Below are 23,250 nucleotides of genomic sequence, written 5' to 3' on the forward strand. Positions count from 1 at the left end.
TAACTGTGGCAAAGATGTGAATGAAGCACAGACCTCCTGATTTACTTCTAGCCCAGTGTTCTCCCTTATTTTGGCTGCTGAGGGGAATTATAAGAATGGGGAAGGGATGATAATATTATAGTGTAAGGGATGCAAACTGAGACTCAGGAGCTGACTGCCTGGGCTTAAATCTTGATTCTACCACATAATAGCTGTGTGCTTGTGCAAGTGGTTTAACCTATCTGAACCTCTGTTTCTCCTATAAAATAAATGTTGTTGTTGTTGTTGTTATGTGCCGTCGAGTCGGCCCCGACTCATAGCGACCCCTCCTTGGGTTTCCGAGGCAGTATCACTACGGAAGTAGGATTGCCCAACCTTCCTTCCGAGGAGTGGCTGGTGGGTTTGAACCGCCAGCCCTCTGGTTAGCAGGCAAATGTCTTAGCCACTATGCTACCAGAGCTCCTAAAATAAATAGCCCATTTCAAAGGGCTTTGTGAGGATTAAAAGAGTTATAAGTAGTGACTAGCTCGTGTTGTTGTGTGGTTAGGTGTCTTCCTGCTGCTTCTTCCTCATAGTGGCCCTTTGTCCAAAAGAACAAAATGCTACTCACTCCTGCCCCATCCTCACCATCCTTGCTATGTTTGAGCCCATTGTTGTAGCCACTGTGTCAATCCATCTTATTGAGGGTCTTCCTCTTTTGCACTAATCCTCTACTTCACCAACCATGATGTCTTTCTTCAGGGGCTGGTCCCTCCTGATGACATGTCCAAAGTACATGAGATGAAGCTTTAAGATGCTTGCTTCTAAGGAACATTCTGGTTGTATATCTTCCCAGAAAGATTTGTTTGTTCTTCTAGAAGTCCATGGTATATTCAAAATTCTTCACCATCAACATCACAATTCAAAGGCATCAGTTCTTTAGTCTTCCTTATTCTTTGTCCAGCTTTAACATGCATATGAGGGGACTGAAAATACCATGGGTTGAGTGAGGCACACCTTAGTCCTCAAGGTGATGTATTTGCTTTTAAACACTTTAAAAAGGTCTCTTGCAACAGATTTGCCCAATGTAATATGTCACTTGATTTCTTAACTGATGCTTCCACGGACGTTCATTGTGGATCCAAGTAAAACGAAATCCTTGACAACTTCAATCTCTTCTCAGTTTATCATGTTATTGCTTATTAGTCCAGTTGTAAGGAATTTTGTTTGCTTTTTTTTCAGGTATAAACCATACTGAAGGTGGTAGGTAGTTTTTCATGCTCATCAATAAGTGGTTCCTGTCTTTTTCACTTTCAGCAAGCAAGGTTGTGTCATCTGTATATTGCAGGTTCTTAATGAGCCTTCCCCTAATCCTGATGCCTTGTTTCTCTACATATAGTCCATGTGGTAGATAACATTGTGTCAACTTGGCTCGCCTGTGATTTTGAGTCAGTTGCCAGCTGGATATAGTCATTGCCCATGAACCAGTGCCCTGCCATGTTGCCTGCTGATCTTGGGACTGTGCCATTTTACCTGCTGATCTTAGGGTCATCAGCCTCAGCAGCCAGCAGCTGCAAGAGTTAGGAGAAGCTCCCAGCTCCAATGAGCCTGGAACAAGAGGTAGAGCCATATAGCTGGCATTCTGAATTTAAGGAGCTTTGGTGGCATAGTGCCTAAAGCATTTGACTGCTAACCAGAAGGTTTGCAGTTCAAACCCACCAGCCACTCTGAGGAATGAAAACTGGACAATTTACTTCCATAAAGATTTACCACCTTGGAAACCCAAAGGAGGTCACAATGAGTCAGAATTGACTTGATGGCAGTGAGTTTTGTATTTTTTGGTTTGGCTGAATTTGGACTTCTAACCTACTAAACTGTAAAAGAATAAATATCTGTTTGTTAAAGCCATCCACTTTCTGTATTTCTGTTCACTTTCTGGTATTTCTTTTATAGCAGCACTAGAGAACTAAGACAGCCCAGCTTCTCAGACTATTTGCTCAGCATATAGATTGAATAAGTAGGGTGAAATGATACAACCACGACACACACATTTCCTGATTTTAAACCATACGGTATCCCCTTGTTCTGTTTGATTGGCTCTTGGTGAATGTACAGTTTTCTCATGAGCATTTTTAAGTGTTCTAGAATTCCAAATTTTTGCAATGTTATCCATAATTTGTTATGATTCACATGGTTGAATGCTTTTACATAGTCAAGAAAATATAATAATCAATAAAACACAAAGAAAACATTGTTTTGGTGTTCTCTTCCTTCAGCCAAGGTTGATTTGACATCAGGGATGATATCCTTCATTTCATGTCCTCTCTTCTGGATCCAGATTGAATTTCTGACAGCTCCCTGTTGATTTGCTGCTGCAACCATTTTTGAATTATCTTCAGCAACATTTTACTTGCATGTAATATTAATGATATTGTCCAATAATTTCTATATTCTGCTGGATCACCTTTCTTTGGAATAGGTACAAATATGGATCTCTTTCAGTCAATTGGCCAGGTAGCTGTCTTCCAAATTTCTTGTTATAGTCAAGTGAACACATCCAGTGATGCATCTGTTTGCTGCAACATCTAAATGGGCATTCATCAATTCCTGGAGCCCTTTTTTTTTTTTTTTTTTTTCCAATTCCTTCAGTGCAACTTGGACTTCTTCCTTCAGTACTACTGGTTCTTGATCATATGCTACTCTTGAAATGGTTTTTGTTATAATGACTCTGTGTATTCCTTCCATTTTCTTTGGCTGGTTCCTGTGTCATTCATCATTTTGCCCAAAGAGTCCTTCAAAATTACAATTTAAGGCATGGATTTTTCTTCAGTTTTTTACTTTGAGAAATGCCGAGTGTTTTCTTCCTTTTTGTTTTTGTAACTCCAGGTCTTTGCATGTTTCATTATAATACTTTTTCTTCTCAAGCTGCCCTTTGAAATCCGTTCAGCTCTCTTTCTTCATTATTTCTTCCACATCTTTTAGGTACTTTACATTCAAGAGCAAGTTTCAGAGTCTCTTATGACATCAATTTTGGCGTTTTCTTTCCTTTAAATGATCTTTTTGCTTTTTTTCTGATGTCCTTGATGTCATCTCACAACTCATCTGTTCTTTGGTCATTAGTGTTCAGTGTGTCAAATCTGTTCTTCAGATAGTCTCTAAGTTCAGGTGGGATATAGTCAAGGTCATATTTTGGCCCTTGTGGACTTGTTTTAATTTTCTTCAGCTTCAACTTGAACTTGCATAGGAGCAATTGATGATCTTTTCCATAGTTGGCCCTGATCTTGCTCTGACTGATGACACTTAGCTTCTTCATCATCTCTTCCCACAGATGTAGCTGATAGCATTTCTGTGTACTTCATCAGACTGGGACCACATGTATAGATGCTGTTTGTATTGTTAAAAAAGACATTTGCAGTGAATAAATTGTTGGTCTTGCAAACTTCTGTCATGCATTGTCCAGTGTCATTTCTATCACCAAAGCCATATTTTTTAGCTACTGATCTTTCTTCTTTCTTTCCAACTTTCATGTTCCAATCAGCAGTAATTATCAATGCATCTTGATTGCATGTTTGGTCAGTTACAGATTGCAGAATTTGATTAAAAATCTTCAATTTCATCTTCTTTGGCATTAGTGATAAGCATGTAAATTTGAATAATTAACTGGACTTCCTCATAGGCATGTAGTAGTTAAGGTTGCATGTCAACTCGGCTGGGCCATGGTCTGAGTGGTTTGGCAGCTGGATGTAGTTATTCCTTATGATGAGATTGTAGTCACCTCCATGGTGGAATCTGCTGTGAGACAATCAGTGGAAAGGGAGCTTCCTCTGGGCTGTGGCCTGCTTCCAGCACATAAGGAGGAGCTTTGGGAAAGGTCTCTAGCTTTGGCACATCTAGATCCTGCATTTTATGGAGTCTTCTCAATGGCCTGCCACGTTGCCTGTGAATCTTGGGATTTTTCCTGGATTTTAACTAGTGGTCTTCTGTGTTACCTGCCTACCTTGGGACTGTGCCATTTTACTTATTAGTCTTGGGTTTGTCATTCTCAGCAGCCAGCAGCTACAGGAGTCAGAAAAATCCTCCAGTTCTAGTGGTCCTAGAATAGGAGGCAGAGGTGAAGCCCAAGATCAAGGGGCCTTCATCCAGCCCCTAGAGGCAACACTTTGAACTCAGACTTCTAGCTTCCTAAACTGTAAGAGAATAGATCCCTGTTTGTTAAAACCATCCATTTGTGGTATTTCTGTTATAACAGCACTGGAGAACCAAGAAAGACAAGGTACATGAATATTATCTTATCACTGACAGTGTTGTATTTCAGGATAGATCTTGAAATGTTATTTTAAACTATGAATGTGATGCCATTCCTCATCAATGTGTCATTCCTGGCATAGTAGACCATATAATTGTTTAATTCAAAATTAGTCATACCAGTCCAAATTCAGCTAACTAATGCCAAGGATAGTGATCTTTATGTGTGTCTTTGTGTTTCTTTTTTGATGACTTCTAATTTTCCTACCTTCATATTTTGTACCTTCCATGTTCCTATCATTAATAGATGTTTATAGCTATTTCTTCTCATTTTGAGTCATGTCACATTAGCAAGTGAAGGCCCCAAAAGCTATACTCATCACTAAGGTTGACTCTACTTTGAGGAGGTAACTTTTCCCCAGTTACATTTTGAATAAATTCAACCTAAGGGGCTCATCTTCTGGTACTATATCAGTCAATGTTCTGCTGCTATTCATAAGGTTTTCACTGCCTTATTTTTTCAGAAGTAGACCACCAGGTCCTTCTTAGTCTGTCTTAGTCTGAAAGCTCCTCTGAAACCTGTCTGCCATGGGTGAAACTGCTGACATTTGAAATACCAGTGGCATAACTTCTAGCATCACAGCAACACACTGGCCACCACGATGAATGGTAGGACTAGCTCATGGTAGCTAGTATATAAATTTTGCTCTTATTATGAGATGGTTATAGATAGTATCCTTATTTTCAAAATAACACAGGCTGAGAGGTTACATAACTTACCCAATAGCATACAGAAAGAGTGCTGAATTGGGATTTGGATTGGTATCTCTGCTGTAAGTTGTCTGCTATATTACTTGTTAGTAACTTGAGTTTTGTCCTATGTCTTCCATGTTTAAAGAAGCTTTAGAGAAAAATATCAAAACCCAGGGCAGGAAACGCACCTTCCACCGAAAAGTCCTTGTGTATTGGTAGGGCCCCATCCCCTGAGGGAATCTGGAGTTTTGCCTTGGTGCTTGAGTCTTTAAGAGCTTCCTAAGTTCTGGTGACTTACTTAGGTGTTGGGATCCACTTATCATAGTTCTTCTCCTCTGACTCAGCCCCGTGGATGACAGAGGCCAAAGTCCTGGCTCCAGAAATGAAATTTTAGTTTAGTGGATTTTAAAATGTCAGTAGTCTTTAGCAATAAATGGCATAGAAAATTCCTTCTTAGCGAAATATCTTCTTTTCACTCTGAGGAAACTCAATAGCAAGGAGGTTCAAATATATGTTGTCAATAGCTAGGATTGCCAGATTTAGCAAATAAAAATACAGCACACCCAATTATATCTACTCTTCACTTATAAATTATCTCATTATCTGACATTTCTCACTTATGACAATAGAAAAAATTCTACTTAAATCACTGCAAAGCAAGGTAAGGACCCATGTGTTTTGAGTGAGAGAGTACTTCTCTCTTGATGCCCAAGTCCTTGATCCTTCCCATGCCACCCCTCTCCCCAGTCTTGGATACAAATAAAGTTAGAAAAGGGGGTGGAAAAAAGGCCAGACATGTGTTCTAAGGCCTTGAAGAATCCCAGCTGTGTCTGCAGGCTGATGGCTGCTCCACTGAGTGGAACTGTGGCTTTGGGCCTCAAGTCCACACAAAAGCAGCAGAGGAGCGTAGACAGAATGCAGGGTGATCACCGCTGCAGACCCCATGATCTACTGTTTGTGCACTTGGCGTTCCTGGGGCCAGTGAGTGGAGGTCCTGTGTGGGTGTACTTTTCTGTGGAGAGCAGGGACTCCCTCTGGGTTAGAGTAGGGCAAGTCCGCTCCTGGCTGCAAATCCTGATCCTATTAGCTCTACCTGCATTTTGAAATAGAAGCCTGTCTGCCTGTGGCCTGTTGGAAGTACAGAAGTCATGGCTGAACACTAGTGAGCTGTGGACAGGGGTTGCAGGGGAGGAGCTGCCTCATGGCCCATTCACTCTAAAATGACTCCTGCAGCCTGTGATGCATTTGGTCACTGAAGTTTTGCATAATGCCAATTTTCACATAATGACCTGGTCTTTGGAACCTGACCATGTCAGTAAGTGAGAAGTGGGTGTAATTTTGAATTTCAGGTAACCAAAAAATAATTTTTAGTATAACTATGCTACAAATATTGGATGAAACACAGTTATACTGAAAATTATTTGTTTATTTGAAATTCAAATTTAACTAGGAGCTCTGTATTTAATTTAGTGGCTGCAACGATGGGCTCAGGTATAGCAAAGATCATGGAGCTGGCACAGAACCGAGCAGTGTTTCATTCTGCTGTGCACTGGGTCTCTATGAGTTGGAGACAACTTGATGACACGTAACAACAACTGTATTTAAGTTGGGAACACTATCAGCAACACCTAAGGCACTTGACTGCTAACCAGAAGGCTGGCGGCTCAAACCCACCAGACACTCCTTGGAAGGAAGATTGGGTAATCTACTTCTGTAGTGATACTGCCTAGGAAACCCAAGGAGGGGTTGCCATGAGTTGGACATGACTCGAGGGCAGTGAGTTTTTTTTTTTTTTTTAATGCCATCAACAGAATTAGCAAATCTAGAAAACAAGATGAGTGCTTCTGGAAAGTTCAGCCTTCTCAGAAACTTAGCAGATGGTATGTGACAATTGCTATTGTTAAGTGCTGCTGAGTAGGTTCTGACTCACAGTGACTCTATGTACAAAAGAAAGACTGCACAGTCCTGTGCAATGCTCACATATGTTGCTGTGTTTGAGCACATTGTTGCAGCCATTGTGTCAGTCCTTCCCATTGAGGGTCTTCCTCTTTTTTTGATGACCCTCTGCTTTACTAATCATGATGTCCTTCCCCAGGGACTGGTCCCTCCAGACAGCCTGTCCAAAGTACTTGAGATGGCGTCTCACCATACTCACTTCTATGGAACATTCTGGCTGTACTTCTTCCAAGATAGATTTGTTCATTCTTCCGTCAGTCCATAGTATATTCAGCATTCTTTGTCAACACCATAATTCAAAGGCATTAATTCTTCTTCTGTCTTCCTTACTCACTGTCCAGCTTTTGTATGCATATGAGATGATTGAAAGTACCATAGCTTAGGTCAGGCACACCTTAGTCCTCAAAGTGATTTTGTTGTTGTTGTTAGGTTCCGTCGAGTTGTCTCTGACTCATAGTGACCCTATGCATAGCAGAATGTAACACTGCCTGGTCCTGTGCCAGCTCCATAATCTTTGGTATACTTGAGCCCATTGACGCTACCACCGTGTCAATCCATCTCGTTGAGAGCCTTCCCCTCTTTCATTGACCCTCCACCTTACCAAGCATGACACCCTTCTCCAGGGAATGGTCTGTTCTAACAACATGACCAAAGTATGTAAGATGAAGTCGGGCCATTCTTGCTTCCAAGGAGCATTCCGGCTGCACTTCCTCCAGGACAGACCTGATAGTTTTTTTAGCAGCACAGCTCAAAAGCATCAATTATTCTTCAGTCTTCCTTATTCATTGTCCAGCTCTCACATGCATATGAGGCATTTGAAAATACCATGGCTTGTGTCAGGTTCACCTTAGTCCTCAAAGAGACATCTTTGCTCTTCAGCACTTGAAAGAGGTCCTTTGCAGCCGACTTGCCTAGTGCTATACGTCATCTGATGTCCTGCCTGCTGCTTCCATTGGCTTCGAATATAGAACCAAGCAATGTCAAGTTTTTGACAACTTCAATCTTTTCTCCATTGGTCATGATGCTGCTTATAGGTCCAGTTGTGAGGATTTTTGTTTTCTTTATACTGAGATGTAACCCATACTGCATTCTGTATTCTTCAGTCTTCATCAGTAAGTGTTTCAAGTCATCCTCACTTTCAGCAAGCAAAGTTGTGCCGTCAGTGTATCACAGGTTGTTAATCATTCTCCCTCCAAACTTGATGCCACGTTCTTCTTCATATAGTCCAGCTTCTTGGATTATTTGTTCAGCATACAGATTGAATAAATACTGTGAAAAGATACAACCCTGACACACTTCCTTCTTGATTTTAAACCATGCAGTGTACCCTTGTTCTGTTTGAATGACAGCCTCCTGGTCTATGTACAGGTTCCTCAGGAGCACAATCAAATGTTTAGGAATTCCCATTCTTCTCAATGTTATCCACAGTTTGTTATGATCCACACAATCAAATGCTTTTGCATAGTCAATAAAACATAAGTAAACATTTTTTTTCTGGTATTCTTTATCACGATGCTGTTTATTGGTCTAGGTGTTAAGATTTTCATTTTATTTATGTTAATGTGTAACCCATTCTGAAGGTTATAGTCTTGATCTTCCTCATTAATTGATTCAAATCTTCTTCACTTTCAGCAAACAAAGTTGTGTCATCTGTGTATCATGAGTTTCTAGCCTGAACTATTATGTAACCTCCTACCTGCTGCCCCCACATCATCCCTGGCCCCAGTCCAGTCTGTTCTGCGTGCAGGAAGCAGAGTGATCTTATAAAACCACATATCTGCCCTTGACAATCCTTTATTCAAAACCCTTCAATGACTTCCCACTTCTCTTTGGCTGTTGTTGTTGTTGTTATTTGCCGTCGAGTCGCCCCCGACTCATAGTGACCCCTCCTTGGGTTTCCGAGGCAGTATCCTACGGAAGTAGGATTGCCCAACCTTCCTTCCGAGGAGTGGCTGGTGGGTTTGAACTTCCAGCCTTCTGGTTAGCAGTTGAGTGCTTTAGCCACTATGCTACCAGAGCTCCCTAAAGACTCTAATACTTCAGCATGATCTACAAGGCTCCCGATCATTCCTAGTTTCATCTCATGCAACCCTGTTCCATCTTTCTTTTCCCTTTTAACACTGGTTTTCTTTAGTTCTTTGACTATGTCATGCTCTTTTGTAACTCAGGACATTTGCATAGGACAAAATCTACTTCTCGGTCCTCTAATGCCCTTCTTCTACACTCTTCCCATGGTTCATTTGTGCTTCAGAGCTCAGCTTAAACTTGACATCAGGCAGACCTTTCCTTATCATCCCAATGATTATTCTTCTCTTATATATAACCAGAGCCCCCTGCATGTTTGGTCATGCTCTTAAGAATTCATAATTATTTTATTTCCTTGCTTGTAATTTTGTCTGTCTTCACTAATTTGTAAGCTTCATGAAGATGATCACCATGCTTTTCTTTTTTTTTCGAGCAGTGTACTTCCAATGCCTAGAACAGTATCTGACATATGTTGTTGTTGTTATCGACCAAACATGCAAACCTTACGTATAGCATGTGCCTAATAAGTAGTTGTTGAATGAAGGAGTTAGCACTGTGTCACTTTAGAGTAATTAACACAGTACAGTGAACTTTCTATGAATTCATAAATAATGACATGTCACTGAGATGAGGTTGGTGTAAAATGATTGAAGGAGAAGGTGAAGACAATATATGGTTATAATGACAAAACTAATATTTAATAAGTTATAATGAATGCCGATAAGACCTAGCACACATTATGATTCAGGTAATTTTCTAAAATGTTTTACCTATTTTAACTCAATCCTCTGGCAGTAAGCCAGCCCGGGACCAGCAGAAGGTGGGTGTTTGTGTGCATGGAGCATCCTGGGGGCAATCTGGGTAAGTAAACAGGGCGCAGGAGACCAGGAAATGAGTAGAGCAGTTTGGAACAGCTAAGAGAGACAAACTTATCTATCATTGTGTTGTACTGTGGTGGTTCGAATGTTGCTGTGAGGCTGGAGGCTATGTCACCAGTGTTCAAATGCCAGAAGTGTTACCCATGGTTAAGAGGTTTCAGCAAAACTTCTAGACTAAGATAGACTCAGAAGAAGAAAGAAGCCATCCAATTCTCAAAGAATTGGCCAGTGAAAACCTCAAGAATAGCAGTGAAACATTGTCTGATATATTACTGGAAAACTTTGTGAATAGCCCTGAAATGTTGTCCGATATAGTGCCAAATGATGATCCCCTCAGGTCAGAAGGCACTCAAAATATTACTGGAGAACTGCCTCCTCAGAGTAGAGCAGACCTTAGTGATGTGGATAGAGTACAGCTTCTAGGACCTCCATTTGCTGATGTGGCACATCTCAAGATGAGAAGAAATAGCTGCAAGCACCCATTAATAATCAGAACATGGAATGTATGCAGTATGAATCTAGGAAAATTGGAAGTTGTCAAAAATGAAATGCAGCACATAAAGATCAATATCCTAGGTATTAGTAAGCTGAAATGGACTGCTTCTGGCCATTTTGAATCAGACAATCATATGATCTACTATGCTGGGAATGACAAATTGAAGAAGAATGGTGTGGCATTCATTATCACAAAGAATGTATCAAGATTTATCCTGAAGTACAATATTGTTAGTGATAGGATAATATCTATACTCCTATGAGGAAGATCAATTAATACTACTATTATTCAAATTTATGCACCAACCACCAAAGCCAAAGATGAGGCAATTGAAGATTTTTACCAACATCTGCATTCTGAAATGAAGTGAACTTGCAATCAAGATGTGTTAATTATCACTGGTGATTGGAATGCAAACGTTGGAAGCAAATAAGAATCACTGATAGTTGGAAAATATGGCCTTCATAATAGAAATAATGCTGGAGATCACATGATAGAATTTTGCAAGACCAATGACTTATTCATTGCAAATACCTTTTTTCAACAACACAAATGGCAACTATCCATGTGGACTTTGTCAGACACAGTATACAGGAATCATATTGACTACATCTGTGGGAAGAGGTGATGGAGAAGCTCAATATCTTCAGCTAAAAAAAGGCCAAGAGCTGATTGTGGAACAGACCACAACTGCTCATATGCAAGTTCAAGTTGAAGCTAAATACAATTTAAAAAAGTCCACAAGAGCCAAAATATAATCTTGATTATATCCCTCCTGAATTTAGAGACCATCTAAAGAATAGATTTGATGCATTGAACAGCATTGATCAAAAACCAGAGGAATTATGAGATGACATTAAGAATATCATCCATGAAGAAAGCAAAAGGTTATTAAAAAGACAGGAAAGGAACAAAAGACCAAAATGGATGTCAGAAGAGACTCTGAAACTTACCCTTGAGCAGAGAGTAGCTAAAGCAAATGGAAGAAATGACAAGATAAAAGAGCTGAACAGAAGATTTCAAAGAGCAGCTCAAGAAGACAAAGTCGATTATTATAATGAAATGTGCAAAGACCTGGAGTTAGAAAACCAAAAGGGAAGAACATGGCTCAGCATTTCTCAAGCTGAAAAAACTGAGGAAAAAAATTTAAGCCTCGAATTGCAATATTGAAATATTCTATGGGTGATATGTTGAATGATGCAGGAAACATCAGAAAAAGATGGATGGAATAGAGAGTCACTATACAAAAAGAATTAGTAGATGATAATCCATTTCAGGAGGCAGCATATGGTCAAGAACCAATGGTATTAAAGGAAAAAGTTGAAGCTGCATTGAAGGGATTGGTGAAAAAATAAAAAAGACTCTAGAAATTGACAAAATACCTATTGACATGTTTGAACAAACAGATGCCACGCTGGAGGCACTCACTCGGGTATGCCAAGAGATATGGAAAACAGCAACCTAGCCAACTGACTGGAAGAAATCCATATTTGTACCCATTGCAAAGAAAGGTGATCTCACAGAATGTGGAAATTATTGAACGATATAATTGATACCACATGCAAGTAAAATCTTGGAGAAGATAATTCAAAAACAGTTGCAGCAGTATATTGGCAGAGAACTTCCAGAAATGCAAGCTGGATTCAGAAGGGGACATGGAGCTAGAGATATCATAGCTGATGTCAGATGGATCTTGGCTCAAAGCAAAGAATGCCAGAAAGATGTTTACTTGTGTTTTATTGACTATGCAAAAGCATTTGATTGTGTGGATCACAACAAATTGTGGATAACATTGAGAAGAATGGGAATTCCAGAACATTTGCTTGTACCCCTAAGGAACCTTGACCAGGAGGCTGCCATTCAAACAGAGCAAGGGGATACTGCATGGTTTAAAATCAGGAAAGGAGTGCATCGGAGTTGTATCCTTTCACCATACTTGTTCATTCTGTATGCTGATCAAGCAATCTAAGAAGCTGGAGTATATGAAAAAGAGCGTGGCATCAGGATTGGAGGGAGGCTCATTAACAACCTGAGATACGCAGACGACACAACTTTGTTTGCTGAAAGTGAGGATGACTTGGAGCACTTATTGATTAAGATTAAAGACTACAGTAGACTGTATAGTATGGATTACACTTCAACATAAAGAAAACAAAACTCCTCACAACTGGACCAATAAGCAGTATCATGATAAATGGAGAAAAGACCGAAGTTGTCAAAGACTTCATATTGCTTGGTTCTACAATCAGTGCCAACGGAAGCAGCAGTCAAGATATCAAATGACATATTGGCCAAATCTGTTGCACAAGACCTCTTTCAAGTGTTGGAGAGCAAAGATATCTCTTTGAAAATGAAGGTGTGCCTAACTCAAGCCATGGTATTTCAATTGCCTCATATGCGTGGGAGAGCTGGACAATGAATAAGGAAGAGCCAAGAAGAGTTGATGTTTTTGTGTTGTGGTGTTGGTGAAGAATACTGAAAGTACCGTGGACTGCTAAAAGAACTAACAAATCTGTCCTGGAAGAAGTGTAGCTGGAGTACTCCTTGGAAGCGAGAATGGCCAGACTTCATCTCAACTACTTTGGTCATGTTCTCAGAAGGGACCATTCTCTGGAGAAGGATGTCATGCTTGATAAAGTGGAAGGTCAATGACAAAGTGGAAGGCTCTCAACAAGATGGATTGACATAGTTGTTGCAGTGATGGGCTCAGATATAGTAAGGATTGTGAGGCTGGCACAGGACCAGGTAGTGTTTTGTTCTGTTGTACATAAGGTTGCTATGAGTTGGAGATGACTCCATAGTACATAACAACAACAATCCTCTGAACTCTCACCACTCCTATAAGGCTTCCTGATCCAAGTTCCTTGCATTCTTCACCCCTCACTCCAGAATTTCTATGGAGAAAACTCAATTTAGTTTCCTTCTCTGGGTAACTCCTATTTCTTTGTCCATATTTGTAAACTATTGGTATTCCCATAGATCTTAGATCTTTTACTTCTTCCTTTTAAGCTCTTGCCTTGAATATTTTCTCCTGATTTTCTATGTGAAAAGAAATTGAAGAAATAAATTATATACAATTCAAAGTCAGGAAGCTAACTGAGTTACATTGGCAGGTAGTAATTCTGGGTGAAAAAAAGTGCTTATCTTTGAAAAGGGAAAAGTTCTTTTGCTTAATGGTTTCAAACTTTACTAAGTAAAGATTATTGACATTTACATGAAAATGTATCTTACTTGCCTATTGGATTAGTATATAGGCCAACAGTCCTAAGAGAGCAGTAAGACAGGTTTTTTGTCAGGTCACTTAGACATAATCACCACAATCTAGTCTGTATCAGGCACTGGCCAGATGCTCAGGACATAATTATAAGACATGCTTCATCTTTTTTTGGACCACTGGTGGACACAGTGGGTAAGGCATTTGGCTGCTAACCAGAAGGTTGGTGGCACACCCATTAGCTGCTCTGCAGGAGGAAGATGAGGCAATCTGCTTCCATAAAGAAACCTTGGAAACCCTATGGGGGTTGCTATGAGTCAGAATCGACTTGGTGGCAGTGGGTTTAGTTTTTCCTCTGTTTTTGATTTGAGTTTACCTAGAGGTGCCTTGGAAGAAAAGGCTAGTGATTTATTTTGAAAAATCAGCCATTGGAAACTCTATGGACACAGGTCTATCCTGACCCACATGGGGTCACCATGAATCAGAGTCAATTCAATGGCAGCTGGTGGTGGTAGTAGTGGTGGTGGTGCCTGCTTTCAAAGACCTCTTATTTGAAACTGTTGTCTATAGTCACTTAATGTCTTGAGTCTGGATCCATTCTATTCTCTATGTATCCTCAAACTTTGCATATGCCATTAACACATAAAATAATATTGATCAGCATTGTATAAGAACCTGTCTGGAAACTGTATTACCCAAGGAAGAATTGAATGAACTGTTAATCTTCAGGCTGGAAATGAGAACATAGTTCCTTTCTTTACATGAATGGTGGTCAAGCAGAAAAGAAATTAAACTCATTTTGCATGGTTCCAGGAGACAGAACTGGATGGGAATTTCAGGAAGAGTGATTTTAAGTTTAATTGAATCAATCCAATGCAACCGTTCTACTTATAGTACTTACCAAGTGCCAACAATCTACCCAGACATGAGTGAGACAGACCCAATTCCTACATTCACATAGCCACTGCCTTGTTATTTTGCTCATCAGAGCTGCTACCTAACTTTGCCATAAAAATGTAGAGAATATAGATGTATATCATAGGATGCAGGAGCTCTGGTAGCATAGTGCCTAAGGCATTTGACTGCTAACCAGAAGTCATGGTTCAAACCCAGCAGCCACTCCTCAGAAGGAAGGTTGGGCAATCTACTTCCATAATGATACCACCTAGGAAACCCAAGGAGGGGTCACTGTGAGTTGGGTCCAACTGGGTGGCACATAACAACAACAACAACCATCATAGGATGCACTTTACAGATAGCTATATTTGAACAAAGGAGTGCTGGTGGTGCAAGGATTAGAGCATTTGGCTGCTGACCAAAAGGCTGGCAGTTTGAACCCACCAGCTGATCCATAGGAGAAAGATGAGGCAGTCTGTTTCTATAAAGATTTATAACCTTGGAAGCCCTATGAGGCAGTTCTACTCTATCCTGCAGAGTAGGATGAGTCAGAATCAACTTGATGGCTATGGTTTTTTTTTTTTTTTTTTTTGTGTGTATAAATAATTTGAACAAATGTGTCTGGACTATTGAGCTTTTTATAATGTTACTTTAATCTTTTGTTTGTTTGTTTATCCCAAGAAAATAGCTAGTTTGGTTGGCAAAGTGTTTTTATGGTATGGTGGGCCTTGGTGTTTTCGTCTGCAAAATGGCAACATTGAGCTAGCTAGCCTCCAATCTTCTCTCCATTCCATGATTCTATTCTACTTTCACTTTGACATTAGTCAAAAAATATACTTATATCTGTTCTTAAAGTACAGGAAGATGGTTATTATGAGAGGCCCACTGGTTTAATAAATACTTAATTTGATAATTTCATTTTGGTTGGAAAAATAAGTCAGCTGGAAAGAGTAATCCCTGTTATTCATGTGCTGGGAAATATAAGGAGGACTTCCTGTAGAATCCAAGCTGCAGACAAATAAGATATGCTAAGAACTTTCAGAAAATAAATCAACCTTAATAAAGAAATGACAGGAAATTTTATTGAAGTGAATTCTGATAGTTTTAGGAAAAAAATGAAAACACTAAAATCAAGCAAAATTCCTCCCCCCACACACACATTTCCATTAGCACTATTTATTTATTACTTATTATTGGAGTTTGGGTGAAAGTATACAGAGCCAATTAGTTTTCCATTGGACAATTTGTACACAACTTGATTTGTAATATTAGTTGCAATCCCCACAGTGTAATAGAACTCTTCCTACTTCCTTCCTAGGTTCCCTGCTTCCATTCATCCTATTTTCTGCCCCTTCCTGCTTTCTGAGCTTCATTTTTGGTAAATGCTCCCTTTCTGTGTCACTTGGTTGCTTGTGTTGAAGGATATATTCCTCCCGGATATTATTATTTACTTTATAGGCCTGAGTATTGTTGGGCTGAACTGATCCCCAGAGGTTGGTTTAGTTCCAGGCTTGCAGAGTATGTGAGGACCACACTGTTGGCAGTTCTACCAGTCTCTTATCAGACAAGTAAGTCCGGGCTTTTTATGATGTTGAATTTTGTTCTCCATTTTTTTCTCCTCTCTCTGTCTAAGACCATCTGTTGTGATCCTGATCAGAGCAGTAGGTAGTGGTAGCCAAGCACTCTGTTTCTTCTGGTCTCAGGTTAGTAGAGGCTGTGGTTTGTGTGGTCCATTAGTCCTCTGGGCCAATTGTTTCTCCGAGTCTTTGATATTCTTCATTCTTCTTTGCTCCAGATGAGGAAAGACTGATAGTTGCATCTTAGATGGCTGCTCACAAGTCAAGAAAAATTCTTATTGATATTTCTAAATGAACAGTGAGCAAAGATTATATTTACAGAAACATTTTGAAATACATTTCTATATTCTTACTGACTAGAAAATACATATCTGTGTGCCATGTACAAATAGTTCAAGAACTTGGAAAAATACAAAGTTAGGCCCTTGGTAGACGACAATATTTTTGATATTTAAATGTGTTACAAAATGGAGTAAAAAGAGTTAGCATTCTCAAAAGCAGCTTAAGTCATGAAGCATTTTTAGTGTGTACTGTTTTAAAAGAAATAATAGATCTGGGAGAATATATAGTCAAGTGATAAAGCAAATGCAGAGAGTGCCCAGGAAATACAGCTATTGTCTCCTGACTGCCAACTCTTTTTAAGAGAACCATTTCTCTGAAAAGTTAATTTGCAAGTAAGTTAAATGTAGCCTGTTAAGTCGCCTAAAGTGCTGTCACATAGACTTCAAGCTTCCCATCCCACCAATGGAGTAGGATTGCAGTCCAGATGGCATGGTGACAGGTGATATATCTTACTGCCTGGAAGAGAGTTTTGCCAGAGGTTGGAAACTTTGATCAAATTTATTTAAGTATTGAAATATGTAAGGGCTAACAATTCAGGAAAAGGCATCATTGGTTTTGAAACTAAATATCCACAGACCCAAATTAACATGTCTTACCTTGGCTTTTAATTTAAGTCTGAAGTAATAATTGTTAAGATGTGGTACTTTTAGTCTGGAAAGGCTGACTCCTTACACTCTTTCCCAATTTACCACACATCTTCTCAGCCCTGCTTCTACCCTTTCAAGTCGACAATAAATTCTCTCCCAGAAATACTGGCCAGTTGGAACTGATGTCACCACTTCTGTGGATCATCAGCAAAGTGAACAGTCTCAGCAGCCCATCTGAGGGACCCTACTTTCCTGACATTATTCTCAGTAATGAAACAATTAGACATAGAGATATAGGTACCTGATCTACAACACAGGAGAAATACTGGCTCTACTCTTGCAGGCCATACACTCTACTGGGAAGTTGTGTTCTATTTTGTACTCTCATCTCATTATCTTGAGATCTCCTTCTCCTAAATCTGGGGTTTCTTACAAGTTAAATCAAATGATCTCTGTAAAAGATCACTAAGTCCACTAAAAATGGGAAATATTCCATGAATTCAGGTTGAATAAAACTTACAGAACTCAGATCTCACTTCTTTAGGATATATACCTAGTAATGGGATTGCTGGATCCAATGGTATTTCTAATTCCAACTTTTTAAGGAATCGTCATACTGCTTTCCACAGTGCTTGTATCATTTTACAGTCCGACTAGCAGTGTATGAAAGTCCCAATCTCTTCACATTCTTGCCAGCATTTATTATCTTCTGTCTTGTTGAACTTTGCCATTAGTGCTAGGGCAAGATGGTATCTCATGGTTGTTTTGATTTGCATCTCTCTAATGGCTAATGATCATGAACATTTCTTTATGTGTTCGTTGGCCACCTGAATATCCTCTTTGGTGAAGTGTCTTTTCATGTCTTCTGCCCATTTTTAATTGGATTATTTGTCTTTTTGTTGTTGAGGTGTTGGAGTTTTCTATAAATTTTAGAGTTAAGTCCCTTGTCAGATATGTCTTTGCCAAATATTTTTTCCCAATCTGTTGGTTCTCTTTTTACTCTTTTGGAGAAGTCTTTGGAAGCACATAAAATTTAATGTTCAGAAGGTCCCATCCATCTAGTTTATCTGCTGCTGTTCATGCGTTTTGGGTTATGCTTGACAGTCTATTTATGCCATGAATTAGGGCCCTTAAATTTGTCCCTAGCTTTTCCTTGAGGAACTTCATAGTTTTAGGTTTTGCATTTAAGTCTTTGATTCATCTGGAATAAGTTTTTGTGTATGGTATAAAGTATGGATCTTGTCTCATTTCTCTGCAAATGGATATCCAGTTTTGCCAACACCATTTGTTAAAGAGACCAGTTCTTCCCCATTTAATGGATTTCAGCCCTTTGTCAAAAATCAACTGACCACAGGTTGATGGTTCTATTTCTGGGTTCTCGATTTTGTTCCACTGGTCTATGTGTCTGTCGTTGTACCAATACCAGGCTGTTTTGATTACTGTGGCTGTATAGTAGGTTCTGAGATGTGGGAGTGCGACACTTCTCACTTTGTTCTTCTTCAATAGTGCTTTGCTTATCTGAGGTCTTTTTCCTTTTCATATAAAATTGTTGTTGTTGTTGTTGTTGTTATGTGCCATCGAGTCGGACCCGACTCATAGCGACCCCTCCTTGGGTTTCCGAGGCAGTATCACTACGGAAGTGGATTGCCCGACCTTCCTTCCGAGGAGTGGCTGGTGGGTTTGAACCACCAGCCTTCTGGTTAGCAGTCAAGTGCCTTAGCCACTATGCTACCAGAGCTCCCTCATATAAAATTAGTGATTGTTTTTTCGTTATCCTTAAAGAATGTTGATGGGATCTGGATTGGGATTGCATTGAATGTATAGATTGCTTTGGGTAGTACTGACATTTTCACAATGTTCAATCTTCCTATCCACGAGCATGGGATGTTCTTCCAATTATGTAGATCTCTTACAGTTTCTTGAAGTAGTGTTTTGCAGTTTTCTTTGTGCAGGTCTTTTGTGTCCCTGGTAAGATTTATTCCCAAGTATTTATTTTTTTTGGTAGCTGTTGTAAATGGTATTGATTGCCTTATTTCCTTTTCAGCAATCTCTTTGCTAGTGTAGAGGAATCCAACTGATTTTTGGATGTTGATCTTGTATCCCATCACTATGCTAAATCTCTCAACTAGTTTCAGTAGTTTTTTGCCGAGTCTCTTGGGTCTTCTATGAATAGGATTATATCATCTTCAAATAGGGATAGTTTTACTTCTTCGTTACTAATTTGGATGCCTTTGATTTCCCTTTCTTGCCTTATTGCCCTGGCTATGACTTCCAATACAACGTTGAATAGAGTGGTAATAGAGGGAATCCTTGTCTCTTTCCTGTTTGAAAGGGGAATGGTTTCAGTCTCTCTCCATTGAGAAGAATGTTGGCTGTTGGTTTTGCATATATGTCCTTTATTATGTTGAGGAATGTCCCTTCTATTTCTATTTTGCAGAATTTTGATCAGGAATGGTTGTTGGATTTTGTCAAATACTTTTTCTTCAATTAATATGATCCTTTGGTTCTTTTCCTTTGTTTTATGTATGTGATGGATGATTTTGATTGTTTTTCTAATGTTGATCCATCCTTGCATAACTGATATGAACCGCACTTGGTCATAATGTATTATTTTTTTTGATACGTTGTTGGAGTCTATTGGCTAGGATTTTGTTGAAGATTTTTTGTATGTATATTCATGTGGGATATTGGTCTGTAGTTTTCCTTTTTAGTGATGTCTTTGCCTGGTTTTGATATCAAGGTTATGCTTGCTTCATAAAATGAATTACAGAGGATTCCATCCTTTTCTATGTTCTGGAATAGTTTGATTAGGATCGGTGTTACTTCTTCTTAGAATGTTTGGTAGAATTTGCCAGTGAAACCTTCTGTGCCAGGGCTTTTTTTCATTGGTAATTTTTTTTATGACCTTTTCAATTTCTTCTTCTGTTATGGGTCTGTTCAAATTTTCCACCTCAGTCTTTGTTAGTTTAGGTAAGTAGTGTGTTTCTAGAAATCTGCCCATTTCTTCTAGATTTTCAAATTTGTTGGAGTACAGTTCTTCATACTATCCTCATGTTATCTGTTTAATTTCTGTTGGTTCTGTTGTGATGTTGCCCAATTAATTTCTTATTTGTGTTATTATTCTCTCCTTCTTTCCGTTTGTCAAATTTGCCAGTGATTTGTCAATTTTACTAATCTTTTCAAAACACCAACTTCTAGTCTTGTTGATTTTTTCTATTGTCCATTTTCTATTTCATTGATTTCTGCTCAAATCTTTATTATTTTCTTTCTTCTGGTGACTGTAGGCTTTTATTGCTGTCCTTTTTCTAATTGTTGGAGATGTTGGGTTAAGGTGTTTATTTTGGTTCTTTTTTGATGTGTGCATTTATTGCTATAAATTGGCCATTGATCACTGTTTTTGCTGTGTCCCCCAAATTTTTGTATGCTTTTGCTGTGTTGCAAAGATTTTGGTATGTTGTGTTTTCATTCTCATTTGGTTCAAGGAATTTTTTAGTTTTATTTTTTATTCTGTTACCCAATTGTTCTTAAGGAAGGTGTTGTTTGGTTTCCATGTGTTTTGGTCTTTTTCTGTTTATCTTCCTATTGTTGATTTCTAATTTTATAGTATTGTGATCTGAGAGATGCTTTGCAGTATTTCAATGTTTTCACATTTATTAAGGCTTGTTTTATGGCCTAACATATCGTCTATCCGGGAGACTGTTTCATGTGCACTGGACAAAAATGTATATTGTGGTGGTGTAGTCTGAAGTGCTCGTAGAGGTCTATTAGGTCAAGTTGGTGAATTGCATTCTTTAGTTCTTATGTGTCTTTGTTGAGTTTCTTTCCAGTTTTATTTTTCATTGCAAGTGGTATATTAAAGCCTCCTAATATGACTATGGAGTCATCTATTTGTCTTTTCAATTCTGTTAAAGTCTGATTTATGTATTTTGGGGCTCTTTCATTTGGTGCATAGATAATTACTTTGGTTATGTCCTCTTGTTCAATTGATTGTTTAGTTATTATGTAACATCCTTGTCTCTTATGATGGTTTTTATCAGAAATTAATATTTCTACTCCTGCTTTTATGGTTGCCATTGGCTCAATATATCTTTTTTTCAAGCTTTGATTTTTAGTCTATTTGTGTCTTTTTCTCTAAGGTATGTCTCTTGTAGACAGCATATTGATGGGTTATATTTTCTTAACCAGTCTGCAACTCTCTGTCTCTTGGGTGGTACATTTAATCCATCTACATTCAGTTTAATTATTGACAAGTATGAATTTGTTACTGTCATTTTGTTATGTGTTTTTTCGTGGTGTTACTGATTTCTTTGTTCCATATAATTTTCTGTGCTGAGCTCGTTTTGCTTATGAATAGCTAATTTCTTTTTAGGAGCTCTGGTAGCATAGTGCCTAAGGCACTTCACTGCTAACCAAAAAGGCTGGTGGTTCAAACCCACCAGACACTCCTCGGAAGGAAGGTTGGGCAATCTACTTCTGTAGTGATACTGCCTTGGAAACCCAAGGAGAGGTTGCTATGAGTCAGGTCTGACTCCATGGCACATAACAACAACAACAACAATTTCCTTTTATCACTGAATTATATACCATTGTATGGATTATCACAGTTTATTCATTTGCCTTTTGAAGGACAAAGGAATTCTGGTGGTGTAGATCCTAAGGCATTTGACTGCTAACCAGGAGGTTGGCAGTTCAAATCCACCAGCTGCTTCCTGGAAGGAAGATGGGGTAGTCTACTTCCTTAAATATTTACCACCTCATAAACCTAATGGGGGTTGCTATGAGTGGAATCAACTCAATGGCAGTGAGTTTGGTTTGGTTTGCTATTGAAGGGCAAGTTGGTTGATTTCAATTTTTGACAATTTTGAATAAATAAATATCTGTGTGCAAGGTTTGAGTGGATGTGAGTTTTTAATTCATTTGGGGAAATACTTAGAAACCTCCTGGATTGATGATAAACTCATCTTTAGATTTATAAGAAACACTGTCTTCCAAAATGGTTGTACCATATTTGCATTCCCACCAGCAATGAATAAGTGTTCCTTTTGCTCCATATCCTTGCCAGAATTTAGTTTTGTGAGTGTTTCATATACTAGTCATTCTAACTGGTATATCAGTGCATCCAGGAGAGAGCAAACAAATGGCAGAGGGATCAAGGTAAGGGGAGGGAAATAGGCCCCAACCCTCAAGACACAGGAAAAGTAGAGAGGAAAGGAAAGGAAAGCCAGTGTGTCCAAGACAGAGTGAGCAAGTGGCAGGGATCCTTCCAGGTAAGGGGAGGGTGGAGAGGTTTCAAACAACTAAAGGAGACAAACTTGTCTATCGGTTTGTCATACTGTGTTGGTGTGAGGCTTGAGGCTATGCCACTGGTGTTTCAAATTCCAGCAGGGTTGCACATGGTACACAAGATTCAATGTGGCTTGCAGACTGAGATAGCCTAGGAAGAAGGAAGAGGCCATCTACTTCTCAAAGAATTGGCCAGGGAAAACCCTATGAATAACAGAGAAACACTGTCTGTTACAATACTAGGCAGCCATATGTATAGCCTGGAAACACAGTCTGATACAGTGCAGGAGCATGAACCACTTAGGTTGGAAGGCTTTCAAAATATGACTGGGAAAGAGTGGCATCATCAGAATAGAACCAACCTTACTGATATGGATAAAGTAAACATTTTGAGACCTCCATTTGCTGACGTGGCATGACTCAAATTGAGGAGAAACAGCTGCAAACCTCCCTTAATAATTGAAACATGGAATGTATGAAGTATGAATCTAAGAAAATTGGAAGTTGTCAAAAATGAAGTGGAACACATGAAGATTGATGTCCTAGGCATTAGTGAGCTGAAGTGGACTGGTTTTGGACATTTTGAATCAGACAACCATATGATCTGCTATGCCAGGAATGACAATTTGAAGAAGAATGGCATGGAATTCATCATCACAAAGGATATTTCAAGATCTGTCCTGAAGTACAATGCTCTCAGTGATAGGGTAATATTCATACGTCTACAAGGAAGACCAGTTAATAGGACTATTATTCAAATTTATGCACCAATCACCAAAGAAAAAGATGAGGAAATTGAAGATTTTTATCAACTTCTGTAGTCTGAAATTGACTGAGTATGCAATCAAGATGTGTTAATTATGGTGACTGGAATGCAAAAATTGGAAACAAAGAAGAATCACTGGTAGCTGGAAAATTCAGCTTTGGTGACATAAATAATGCTGCAGATCACATGATAGAATTTTTCAAGACCAACAACTTATTCATTGCAAATACTTTTCTTCAACAACTATACATGTGGACTTCACCAGATGGAATA

The sequence above is a fragment of the Orycteropus afer genome, unplaced genomic scaffold, assembly GCF_000298275.1.
Source record: "Orycteropus afer afer isolate SDZICR_OR568_19922 unplaced genomic scaffold, OryAfe1.0 scaffold00103, whole genome shotgun sequence".
Lineage (NCBI taxonomy): Eukaryota > Metazoa > Chordata > Mammalia > Tubulidentata > Orycteropodidae > Orycteropus > Orycteropus afer.